Below are 13,181 nucleotides of genomic sequence, written 5' to 3'. Positions count from 1 at the left end.
TACTTTTTTGTACTATGAACTCTGCTTTATAAAAGATACGTTTAAAAGTCTATGTGAATGTCTCTAAGCAAATTGTTAAAAGCAAACTGTTTTTTGAACAGAACTCTTAAACTACATACTGTAATTTTAATTTGAAACTGTGCTGCATTTCCTGTTTGCTTGTGCTTATCTGGGTATGTGCAGGTCAATACTCAGTAGGCTACTCTTTGACGTGTTTCAGTACGGTATGTAGGATGGTTTTAAGAGGGAATAAAAAGTCTCATCCTATGGCAACTGTACAAGTTAGGTTCTTCTGTGGGCTGGGAAAGCAAGCTCTGAATTTGCCTAAAGCACTTTTTGCAGGTACTGCTATGTATCTGAAACTTCTCCCACAGAACTGTCAGCTTCATCCCTCTTATAATAATCATGGTTATTTTTGAAGTGAAGCTAATATGGCATCTTGGTTTCTGTAGATGGGGAACTGTCAAAGATGAGAGTGAGAGAAGCAGTTCTCACTAGTGGAAAATCTCCATTTCCTCCAGCTCCAAAGAGACATTGTGAAACAATCATTTACAGCATTCCTCTGGAGAAGAAGCTGAGCTTAAGAGAGATACTTGTGCATGCAGGTATCTCAGGAGTATTAAGAAAGATCTCTGAACCCCAGAGCAATGAAGGTCTCCAGCGGGGACACAGTTCAGACTCTGAGGCCCCTGAGGGCAAATAGAGAAAGGAAGGGGGAGGAGAGAGAAGTACTGGCACCTCCATTTCTTTCCTTCTCCCACATTACTGCTATGTTATGGATTCATCTGTGGCCTTATCCGCAAGACCAAATTTGTTCTTGGTCTTTGGCAAGGGGGGGAACCTACGCCTATGGACACCAAGGCAGCCACGTTCCATTTCTTTGTGCATCTATGCCCCTGAAAAACATGCAGAGGCAACCTGGGAAAGTTCTCAGAGCAGCTATTTTGAGCCTTCTGGAGCAATTGTCTCAAAGCTTTGGTGAGGGTTGCTCCACTTGTAGTAACATACTCTGTGAAGCCCCTTTTGAAAACTTTGCACAGCCCCAGTGTACTCTTCGGACTAGTAAACTGGCCTGGCTGATTCTTTTTACTCTTGTTAACTTTGAAACACTAAGAACACAATGAGGATGCAGTCAGTTCTGTCCTTCCATCTAACAGGAGTGTATTAAAATGTCATTTGGTCAGTACCCCATGCAAACTACTGCCAGTCCTGAAACAACACAAAAAAGAAGTTAAATTGCGAGCTCAGTACCACCATGATTGCTCCCAAATTTGTAATAGTTGGAACTGCCTGTCAGCCTTATGAGGTAGACCAATCACGACCAGATTATTATTGTGAATGCTACATTTGCAAATCTAAAAGTAAACCTCCACAGTACCCCACCTCCTTTACAGCCCAAGAAACTAGGGAGGGTCTCTTATGAACCTCTTGCCCCTCCCACATTCCTGCTGAGGGCTCCGTTGCCTTTTATCTGAATTATTCCCTTGGCTGTGTCTCTTTGCCCTGATTTCCCAAGTCATTTCCACATATTCTTACATGGCCTGATCAGCAAGCCATTATTTTTCCTCTATTAAAATCCTGTAGATAACTATGAAGGCAGCACCATCAGTTTGGCAACAAATGCTTTCTCTGATGCTTGGTTGTGGTAAAGGCCAAAATGAGGGAAAAAGTGGCCCTGCAACTGTAAAGAGTCCTAGAAGAAACCAATTATTTGACCCTCGGCAGTCAGGTGCTGCACATGAGACTGTCCCTGGACAACATTTGGAAGCTATAATTAGAACAAAATGCAGCTGCCTGAGCATGATGGGTTATCTGAGGGTCTGCATTCTCCCTTAGCCATCTGCTGATCTAATCTGATCAAACAGGGACAACTCCCTCCAGATCTTTTCCCTGCAGGACAGTGGTGGGTTTCAAATTTTTTTACTACCGGTTCTGTAGATGTGGCTTGGTAGGCGTGGCATGGCTTGGTGGGTGTGGCTTGGGCATGGCAGGGTAAGGATACTGTAAAATCTCCATTCCCTCCCCAATCCAGGGGAAGGTTACTGCAAAATCCCCATTTCTTCCTGATCAGTTGGGACTCAGGAGGCAGAGAATAGATGGGGGCGGGGCCAGTCAGAATTTTTACTACCGGTTCTCGGAACTACTCAAAATTTCCGCTACCGGTTCTCCAGAACTGGTCAGAACCTGCTGAAACCCACCTCTTCTGCAGGATTGTTACATGATGAGGTGTTAGAAATGAGCATTTCTTTTCCTTTCTCCTATTTTTTATAAAACTCCCTCCTAGAAGAGTTTCTATCAGCTTCACCCTTCTTAGCAGTGTCAGGAAAATATTAAAGACCTACTCCTTCTTACACAAGAATTGGAGGGAAGAGCCGAGGATTTTGTTCAGTATCTGTATGACAAAATCACTCAGATTCGGGAAGATCTGGACTCCGACTGGGTAGATCCAGCGGGGATGACGGAGGCAGGTCCTGAGAATGTTATCTGGGATGAGTTTGATCCTGTGACCCCTGAGGACGTGGACAGGATTCTGGGCAGACTGAATGCGACCACATGTTTGTTGGACCCGTGCCCGTCCTGGTTAGTGCTGGCTTCCCGGGAGGTGACACGAGGCTGGCTCCAGGGGATTATAAATGCTTCATTGGGTGAGGGTGTCTTTCCCGCCGCCTTGAAAGAGGCGGTGGTGAGACCTCTCCTCAAGAAGCCTTCCCTGGACCCGGCAGTATTGGCTAACTATCGTCCAGTCTCCAACCTTCGCTTTGTGGCGAAGGTTGTTGAGAGTGTGGTTGCACGACAGCTTCCCCAGTACCTGGATGAAACGACGTATCTAGATCCGTTCCAGTCGGGCTTCAGGCCTGGGTACAGCACGGAAACGGCATTGGTCGCGTTGGTGGATGATCTCTGGAGGGCTCGGGACAGGGGGTGCTCCTCTGTCCTGGTCCTGTTAGACCTCTCAGCGGCTTTTGATACCATCGACCATGGTATCATGCTGCACCGGTTGGAAGAGTTGGGGGTGGGAGGCACCGTATTACGGTGGTTCTCCTCCTTTCTCTCCGACCGGTCGCAGTCTGTGTTGACGGGGGGGCAGAGGTCGACCCCGAGGCCCCTTATATGTGGGGTGCCACAAGGGTCGGTTCTCTCGCCCCTTTTGTTCAACATTTATGTGAAGCCGCTGGGTGAGATCATCCGTGGTTTCGGGGTGGAGTACCATCAGTACGCTGACGACACCCAGCTGTACATCTCCACCCCAGACCACCCCAACGATGCCCTTGAAGTGATGTCCCGATGCCTGGAGGCCGTACGGATCTGGATGGGGAGGAACAGGCTCAGGCTCAACCCATCCAAGACCGAGTGGCTGTGGTTTCCGACGTCCCGATATAGTCAGCTGGTGCCATCGCTGACTATTGGGGGCGAATCATTGGCCCCCACGGAGAGGGCTCGCAACTTGGGCGTCCTCCTGGATTCACGGCTGTCTTTAGAAGAGCACGTGACGGCCGTGACCGGGAGGATTTTTCATCAGGTTCGCCTGATCCGCCAGTTGCGTCCCTTTCTGGATCGGGACTCGTTACGCACGGTCACTCATGCCCTCGTCACCTCCCGTCTGGACTATTGTAACGCTCTCTACATGGGGCTCCCCTTGAGGTGCACTCGGAGGCTCCAACTGGCGCAGAGTGCGGCCGCGCGGGTGGTGATGGGAGCGACGTGGCGCTCCCATGTAACACCCCTCCTGCGCGAGCTGCACTGGCTCCCGGTGGTCTTCCGGGTGCGCTTCAAGGTTCTGGTTACCACCTTTAAAGCGCTCCATGGCTTAGGACCTGGTTATCTACGGGACCGCCTGCTACCACCAATAGCCTCCCACCGACCAGTACGCTCCCATAGAGAGGGGCTCCTCCGGGTGCCGTCGGCCAAACAATGTCGACTGGCGGCCCCCAGGGGGAGAGCCTTCTCTGTGGGGGCACCTACGATCTGGAACGAGCTCCCCCCAGAGATACGGAGGATCCCGGATCTGCGTACCTTCCGTCGCGCGCTAAAAACCTTTCTATTTCACCAAGCCGGCCTGACCTAAGCTTTTCCCCTTTTTAAATGGAATTTTTAAATTAGGTTTTAAATTGCTGGGGTTTTAAATTCATTCAGCCAAATTATTTAATTGTCATTTTAATCTATTTTAAATTTTGTATTTATTTGTTTTATTCCATGGCTGTGCACCGCCCTGAGTCCTTCGGGAGTAGGGCGGTATACAAATTCAATAAATAATAATAATAATAATAAATGTGTTTTATAACTGAAGTTGAGACTCACAGGTGCATGGCACTTTGATGTTTTGGGTTTTATATTTTCTGATTGGGCTATTTTTATACATCTGGGGTTTCTAGATAGTAGTTTACGTTGATGCTGTTGGACAGCCAAAACCCCCAGGAAAGTACGGCATACAAGCAGAGCAAGTATGTAAGAAAAAGGAAGGGGAAAAAAAATCAAATATTCTAAACCAAATGCTTATTGTTTACGTTGCCGAAACTGTAACTTCTTGAAAAGAAAGTTCTACAGACTATACATAGGTCCTTGTGGAAAGCAGGTGGAAGGAGGATGGACTCTTGTCAATTTTATCTCTTTGGGCTGTATTGTTTAAATTATTGAAAGGGACTAATTGTTTTAAATTTTATCTCTGTTAAACCAAGCTAGCATTCCTCTCAGAGGACCTGTTAGAATGGCTGAAAGTTAGAAGAGGGGATGGGTGAGACAGAAGTTCCCTCCGAAGATAAAATGGACAGTCCACAAGTTTTGCAGGGCTTCACTGCTGCATAAAGAAAAATTGCTCGGTGTGATTTAGACTACATACAGCTGAGCTTCCAACATTGTGGGATCAGCAAAGTCCAGACCTGCTATTGAATCAGTGCCAAGTCTTCCCGTGGAAGTGGCTAGATGGAAAACCCAAATGCCATCAAAAATAAAATTCATGATACATTAATAGACAAAACTATATTCGGACAGTCAGAAATATGTCCTGTTAAATTCAGCTGGAGTTAAATAAAATACACGGTGTGACATTACAGCTTGTGTAACTGAAATTAGCCAGCTTTCAATAGCACCAATCATTTCCTGCACATGGCAATCCAAGTCACCCTTGAGAATCTAGTTGCTTACTAGTTTGCTTGTTCCTTTCCCCGTAAAATTTGAATTCTGGAGGATTTAGGATCCCTTTGATCCTAAAAACAAAGAATTCCTTCCTTTTTTCAGTAACGGGATAAGGCGGTAAACAACAACAACTTTGATGCTTAAAACTGAATTTATAACTTTCAACTGCAACTCTTATCTGTGGTTACTATCTTTCCACTTCAACATTCCTCTGAGCATCTTACTGGAGCTAAACATAACTATAAACCTAAGGTTCCATTTCCTTTTTCTTAAAGCATATTTGTTACCATGGTGGTCATGAGGAAAACAACAACAATACAAACACACCACTAACTCTGTGGAGCCAATCACAGAGTTTTAGTTGCAAGCTTTCAAGTTTATTAACACTTTTCAGCACATTGTTGTTGGCGACGGAAAAATAAACAAGAGAGGAAAATATTTCTGGTTGATATTAGAGGTTATTTTCATTTCAACTATATTTTCCTGAGCCAGATTCCCAAGCTGAATTCATTACACATTTTGTAATGTGTAGAAGAAGAGATTGGACAACCATTTGTCTGAAGTGGTATACGGTTTCCTGCTTGACTGGGGGTTAAACTAGAAAACCTCCAAGGCCCCTTCAAACACTGTTATTCTATTCTAGTGCCTTAATATAAATTGCAATAAGGTATGTTGTACTTGTAGCACTCATGCACCCTGGAAATTATTCTCAAAATTAACCTGAGGACCTCCACATAGGTGCTCTCTATCAGGGTTATGATGTCTGTCATCCTGGTCATTATTATCAAGAAAAATATAGATAAGGAGCCATTTTTCTGTCCTTATTGTTTCCCTTGTTCCTTCTATAGCAGTGGTGATTGCTTATGTGCAATGGTGAAATCCAATTTTTTTTACTACTGGTTCTGTGGGTGTGGCTTGGTGGGCATGGCAGGGGAAGGATACTGCAAAATCTCCATTCCCACCCCACTCCAGGGAAAGGATACTGCAAAATCCCCATTCCCACCCCACTCTGGGGCCAGCCAGGGGTGGCATTTGCCGGTTCTCTGAATTACTCAAAATTTCCGCTACCGGTTCTCCAGAACCTGTCAGAACCTGCTGGATTTCACCCCTGCTTAGGTGCCGTAAGTTCAGTGTTGCCTCTTAGTGGATATACAGTTTTTTCCCCATGATGATTTGTCTCTAACCTGGTCCTTCTGGTCTTCCAAAGGTGAACTTACACAATTGTAAAACTGAGTCCATCCATCTGACTTGCTAGTTGTCCTCTTCTTCTTTTTCCTTCCACCTTTCCCAGAATCAGAGCTTTTTCCAGAAAGCTAGGTTTCTGCAAAATGTGTCTGAAGTAGGATAATTAGAGTCTGGTCATTTGTGCCTTGAGTGAGAACTCTCGATTGAGTAATAGCAGTGCCAATTCTCATTTCAAGAAGGTGCTAAATGAAGTTTATTTTGCAGCTCTTTCCGCTTGGCATCAGAGAAACAAGTGTTTTTTCCTTGATGGGTGCTAATTTTTCTTTCAGCCAAGGCAATCTCAGAAGGATGCTTGGCTATACTGCAAATTGCTCCTGGCTTCCTGTTTATCATGCTGCAAATATTTTTTTCTTTACCAAGAGTGCCAAATATTGTTTATGGCTTTTATCCAGATGTCTTGCCACACTTTGCCCTCTTGTAGTCCAGCAAAGAGAAATTATTTTCCTGCTTCCCAGGCTCCAGATCCACATATTTGTAAGCAGAAGGTTTTGTACTGTATCCTGTTGGGGTGCTAATGATTCAGAGATATTTTTCTCTCATTTCTACTTGCTTGAACATACAGAAAGGGGAGAATAAAAGAAGCATTGGTTAGAGATGGCATTAAGAAAAAGAGTTAACCAAGTGCTTGAGTCTTGTTAGACTTGAATGATGACAAGAGCCTTTCTACAGTACTTCAGAATTTCCAAGCACTTAAGAACCTGAGATGTAGGTCACCATTATTCACATTTTAATGAAGGGAACAGCGGCTGAAAGAGCATGTCTGATTCAAAGCCACAAATAGTCTGGGGGACAGATGAGATTGTACTTGTGTGTCCTCTTGACACTAGCTCATTTGTAAGTACAAGAGATCAGTTCACAATATAGCTGCGGAACATTACCCAAAATCATCACCCAAGCCTTCCCGGGACATCTTGTCATGAACGAAACGGGGCATGTAAAATACAGACTAGAGTTTTATACCCTTTAAGAAGTGGAACAGCTTGATACATTTATTTTATCTGCAGCAATGGAAGAGTAATTGATGTGTATTAAATGAGAAGGCCTGAGAAATTATTGGAAGTTTGAAATCTGAGGGTAACCCAAACTTTATGGCTAGAGTCCTTTATTCCATTGGATTGAACTGCAAAAAAAACCCAAAACCAATGTACTTTATAATGAGAGAAGCAGGCAGGAACTGCTTGAGACTAAAAATATGGTCCTAAGAATATGTAGAATGTGTTGTCAACAAACTGGCTTTCTTTTCTTTGGGTTCTCCAGGTGTGTTGAATTACAGTTCCAGATTGTGGCCTGGCATTTCTGTAGATTTCCAGGATCGGAAAGCAAATGTAAATGGTGTGGCAAAAATAATTTGGAAGCGGTTACGGTTCTATCCCTCAATGAACCAATCTCCAAGTCCAGCATTAATTTGGTTGTAGCAATTACATGCAGAAAAACCCCAGCATTCATAGAAGTGTTTTGCTTTTGTGTAACCACTTTCTTCTATCTGAGACAACCTCCAAAGAAGCCCTAATGGGGAAAAACTGCAATTTGCATGCCAACTTCAACCCATGGTATCCATGGAGCTCTGCAATGGGCTAAGGAAGTACACTCCATTTTTGTTCCTAAAGCATGTTGAGTTAAAGCAAGGACAAAGATCAGTCAGCTCTCTCTGCCTCCCCCATGTTCACTTAAAGAAGGGATAAAGAAGCCTTACGCTTTGGGGCTCATGAAGTGAGCAGGTGCAATGGCAGCAGTCAAAGTGCCCCCCTCCCACCTTGTTGTAAGTGATAGAAGCAGAGAGGGAAAAAAAGAGATGAAAGAAGAGGGGACAAAGGTATAATAAGGACAGAAGGTCCTCCACCTTTTAAGGCTCATTGCAATCTACTGCAGAAGAGATTGAGGGGTGGGAACTACATCAGTGCAGTGATGACCTTCAGAAGCAATTATTCACAAAGCTTCTTTTCTCTAGCAGCTGGGAAGGGCCCTGGCAGCCATGAAGGAGCTCTGTTCCTAAATCATAGAAGTCTCTATTTTAGCTATTGCATTTCTGTCTAGATTCTGAAGCTGCCAGGAGACCTTTCGCACACAGGATCTGCCAGAGCTAGAGGGGCACATTGCAATGATTAGGCAAGCGTGTCTCTACTCCGCATTCATTAACACCAGCTGCCTCTAGTTTCACTCATCATTTAATAGTTTGTGTACTTAAGCCTTATTTATTATCTATGGCTATTATTGGCTCTATGCAAACTTGGTTTTTGTGTGCCTTACACAAACTGACACCTCTTTGGAACTGAGTTGCTTCTGTATTAGTAGCTGATATATCATGTTGGGATTTGCTCTAAACCTTATATTGTTCTGTAACTTCTTCCATTGGAAGTTCTTTTCAGAGGCTTGTTTGGAACAGCTCTGTCTGTCTGTTTGTCTATCCATCCATCCATCCATCCATCCATCCACCCACCCGTCCATCCATCCATCCATCCATCCATCCATCCATCCATCCATCCATCTATCTATCTATCTATCTATCTATCTATCTATCTATCTATCTAATCTCTTTTGCTGTTCTCTTACTTGTGACAGTTTATAAAAAGGACTTTTCCATTTGCTGTTTTCCTTTTTAAATAAAGCTTGATTTAATTGATCTCTTGTGCAATTGGTATAACTCCTGACATATGAGGAAGGGAATGAGGGGTTGATTTATACTTTCCCTAGTTACAAGCATCCGTGCTACAAGCTGCCAATTGATTTCCCTTTTATCTTATTTTTTTCCTTACTAGCTATGAGAATCCTATCTCTGACACACAATGGGGCTAGTGGGCAATGCAATAAAGGTATCTTTCTGGAAAATAGGTGACAGCAGTTGAAATAACTACAGAATTGTGCAACAAGGCAGGAGATGGAACCACGATTTGTAAGTCAGAGGGGCTTCTGGAAGAGGAAGGGTAAAATCTCGAACTGTTCACCCTACAAATTTAGCTGCCTTGCACCCTGATCCATCTACACCAGTGGTGGGTTTCTATCGGTTCACCCCGGTTTCGGGCAAACTGGTAGTGGCGGCGGTGGGAGGCTCCGCTCACCCGCCCAGACATCATCACAGAGCTCTGCGCAGGTGCAGAAGCGTTGAGCGCGTGCTCACTCACAGTTCTGAACTGTTAGCGAAGGTAAGTGGAACCCACTATTGATCTACACTGTACAAGGAGAGGGAAAGTTCAGTTACTGAATAGGATAGGTACACTGTATGTGGAGGACACTTTCACTTAAAAGAATCAATAGCACTTGTAATGATCATCAGGAGGCAAAAACTTCATGTTGAGGCAATAATTTTATTAGCACAACTGAACAAAATAGTTGCAAGTTTTTGTGCTTCCCAAAAAATTCTTAATGAGGCAAGGCAGTTTCAAAAACCTGAGGATGATTAGTTAAAATCCAGGCAAATAATTTTTTTTTCTATTGTGATAGGTGTTCAAACCATGTGTCTGCCAAATAATATTCCTAGGAGTGACTGAAAATCTCCTATGATCCAAAATGGTTCTTGTCAGAGACTTGGAATGGCTCTTCCAAAACCTTTAGGGAAGAGGGAGCAAGCAAATAATTGTTCCCCATTTTGTTACTGAGCATAAATTGGTATTAAACTGGATTACAGAAAACAATCTAAAATTACTTCTGAAAAGAACAGGGGATGTAAATAACAGGGTGAACATTTGTGAAATGTGAACATTTCATTCAGATGTGCTCTGAGGTGGCCCATCCCCTCCTGTTCCCCCCCCCCCAATCTTCTAGTTGAGATCAAGCTGGGGAATTTCCAAATCTACTTAAATGGATTTACATAGTGGCTTTCTGGAGTGCTAGGTTGAAGAATCTTAGGGAACGATATTTTGGAGGATATGGCTCATGTAATGCTGTCTTGAAATGGTATCTAACCATGCTTTATGACAGGAGATGCGGTTATATTACCACAGATGAACATCAAAGGTATTCTCTGGAGACTGTTAAATCAGAAAGAGAATAAACATGTTTGGATAAAAGGGTAATGCACATATCCAAATTTGGGATCCTTTGTAGAATAAGATGGGCTGGAAATTGCAAGGGGAAACCATGGAGATAAATTGCCTCATGAAAAACTATTGTCCACCAAGTGGAATAACAGTTTCTAGATCAACAGAATAATAGTTTTCTTCAGAGGAGAGAAGGCTTATGAAATGACAGCTCCCCGCTTCAAATAAATCATCTAGAGAGAAGTGGTTTGAATATACACATCCACAGAGGAGAAGCAATGCAATGATGATATGCAGATTAGAGAGATTGTTCCCAGAGTAAACTGAGAATGAAATTAACAATAGCCAAAACTATTAAAATTCCAACTGAAATAACCTTGTTAGGAATGAAATAGCAGTGGAATGACAACTATGTCACAGGATTTCTGAGCAACCGTCCTCCTTACCCAACACATTACTTCTGCATACCAATGGCCATAGCAGTCCTTCCACTTCTCCAACCAAGCACCTTTCAGATGTTGCCACAAAATCTGGAATTTTGTAACCCCAATAAGTCTAACACATACTGTACTTGCTGATTGCAGGAAGCATTTCCCTACAGATGCACATTGAACATATTGGAAAATATATGGGCAGTGGGCCTCTCTTGTTCTCTTTTGTTATTTCACATTTGCTTTTCTGATTGTTTGCTCTTATTGTTTCAATCTGTTTTATGTGATTGTTATGTACAGTACTCCAGTTCCCTGATTGTTCACTTTAGTAGATATTTTACAACACAACTACAGTTAGTCATTAACTTATGGCTGGTTATCTAGCGACCATTTGAAGTAGTTAAGACAAACCTCCCCAGAGATACTGGCAACCCAGGTTCAAAGTTCTGATGGTCAAGTGATTGCATTTTGAGCACTTGGCAATTGGCCTGCATTTATGGCAGTTTGCAGCATCCTGCAGTCACTTGTGCATGATTTATGACATTCCCATCTCCCCCTCCCTGGAAGCCACATTTATTTCCAGTTTCCAGCAACAAATGCCCATGGTTACAATGGGCTCACTTAATGACCATATTCATATAACCACAAAAAGAATCGTAAAATCAGGCACAGCCATCTGCTTAACAATCAGCATGACAGTAATTTTGGGCTCAATTAGGGTCATAAGTCGATAAGTCGAGTAAAGAAAAATAAAACAAAAAAGAATGTATGTTTGGAAGCAAGGTAAGATTAATTAAAAGTAAGATAAGATTAGTGCTGCATATGAAAGTATTTTGTATCAATTTAAGACTTTAGATTTAGAACATTTTTACAATCCCATTTTGTGGTCTCTACCCCAATTTTATACATTTTCCTGTGCCCAAGTGAGTTTTAATGGAATACCCACTAAATAAGGTGGGAATTATCCTCTTGGTGGCTAAAGGCCTCTTATCACAGGGGGAGGGGGCATTTGGAAAAAAATAGATGGAGCCACCTTACATGAATATGCAGGGCAAGTTTGGGGAAGAACAATTTTGAAGGGTGAAGAGTGTTTTTTTAGGAATTACGTTTTCTTGTTTTTCTCATTTTAATAGTAGGAAACAATGCTGCCAATCTGTAGTAATCATAGGTGAAGAGGTGGATCCCAGGGCCTCCCCAAGGGTGAAAAATAGAGCAAAACATTATCCACCTCTGGTGGAAGCAGTCTGTAGCTATTTAAAATATTTTAATAAACAATGAAAATGAGAGATATGTTATGCATCAGTAAATTATCCAGCATGTAGTATGCTGTCTCTTGTATTAAAATTCTTCCCTGCAAAGCAGGGTTCGAATCTCGCCAAAGGCTCAAGGTTGACTCAGCCTTCCATCCTTTCTAAGGTAGGTGAAATGAGGACCCAGTTGTGGGGGCAATAAGCTGACTTTGTATAAATATACAAAAGGATGAAGGCTATTGCTGAGCACATTGTAAGCCGCCCTGAGTCTTCGGAGAAGGGCGGCATATAAATCAAAATTAAAAAAAAAAAAAAAAAAAAAGCTTCAGGAAGATTGCATTCCGGTGCCTGCACCAGATTCATTTGATTTCTCTCCAGTAACTTACTTACAAAACCATTTTTCTTTTCTGTGGGGACAGAGAGCAGATCCAGGAATCCAATATTCTTCCCTTGATCTTTCTGACAAAGAGGTCTGTCTGGTGGTTTTTTTTTTTTTTTTTGGTGGAGCCAGCTGTTGAACTTTTCTTAAGCAAACAGTGCAAAGGCACACAAATCGGGCAGTTACTATTATATATAACTACTGAGGTCCTTGTTACTTCAGCGCACTAGTTCATTTATTAAATATTTATGGACTTTATTAAATGCTTGCACCTAATATATATACTACAGTATAGCTTAAGGTGCTGTACGACAACTACATTCCTCGAACTATACGCAAATGGCTATTGACCCTGCTGCTCTGAGCGATGCTATGACAGGCTCGCCTGCCTGCTTGTCCCAGAGATAAAGCGTTTTACCCAGACATTATTGTAGAAAGCTTCTGAAGGATGATCCTTCGAGCAGAATTAAGGAAAAAAGTACATCCAGCCATCAGCCTGACGGTCAGGAGAATTTCCCGTGTGACACATCCCCCCCCCCAGGTTTTTGGCAGCTGGGACTCAACCCCTGAAATTGCTTGAAACAACTTGCCTTCTGAAGTTGTGGATGCTCGATCACTGGAGGCTTTCAAAAAGAGATTGGCCAACCATTTATCTGAAAGGGTATAGGCTACTGGTCCCCAACCTTTTGGACCTCAGGAACCACTAAATTCATAATTTTAAATCCCGTGGACCACTAATATGATCTGCCTAATAACTGGCTGGGTGGGC

This window comes from Pantherophis guttatus, chromosome 2 (genome assembly GCF_059756535.1).
Source record: "Pantherophis guttatus breed Tessera chromosome 2, ASM5975653v1, whole genome shotgun sequence".
Classification (NCBI taxonomy): domain Eukaryota; kingdom Metazoa; phylum Chordata; class Lepidosauria; order Squamata; family Colubridae; genus Pantherophis; species Pantherophis guttatus.
Note: the sequence above shows the minus strand (reverse complement) of the source record.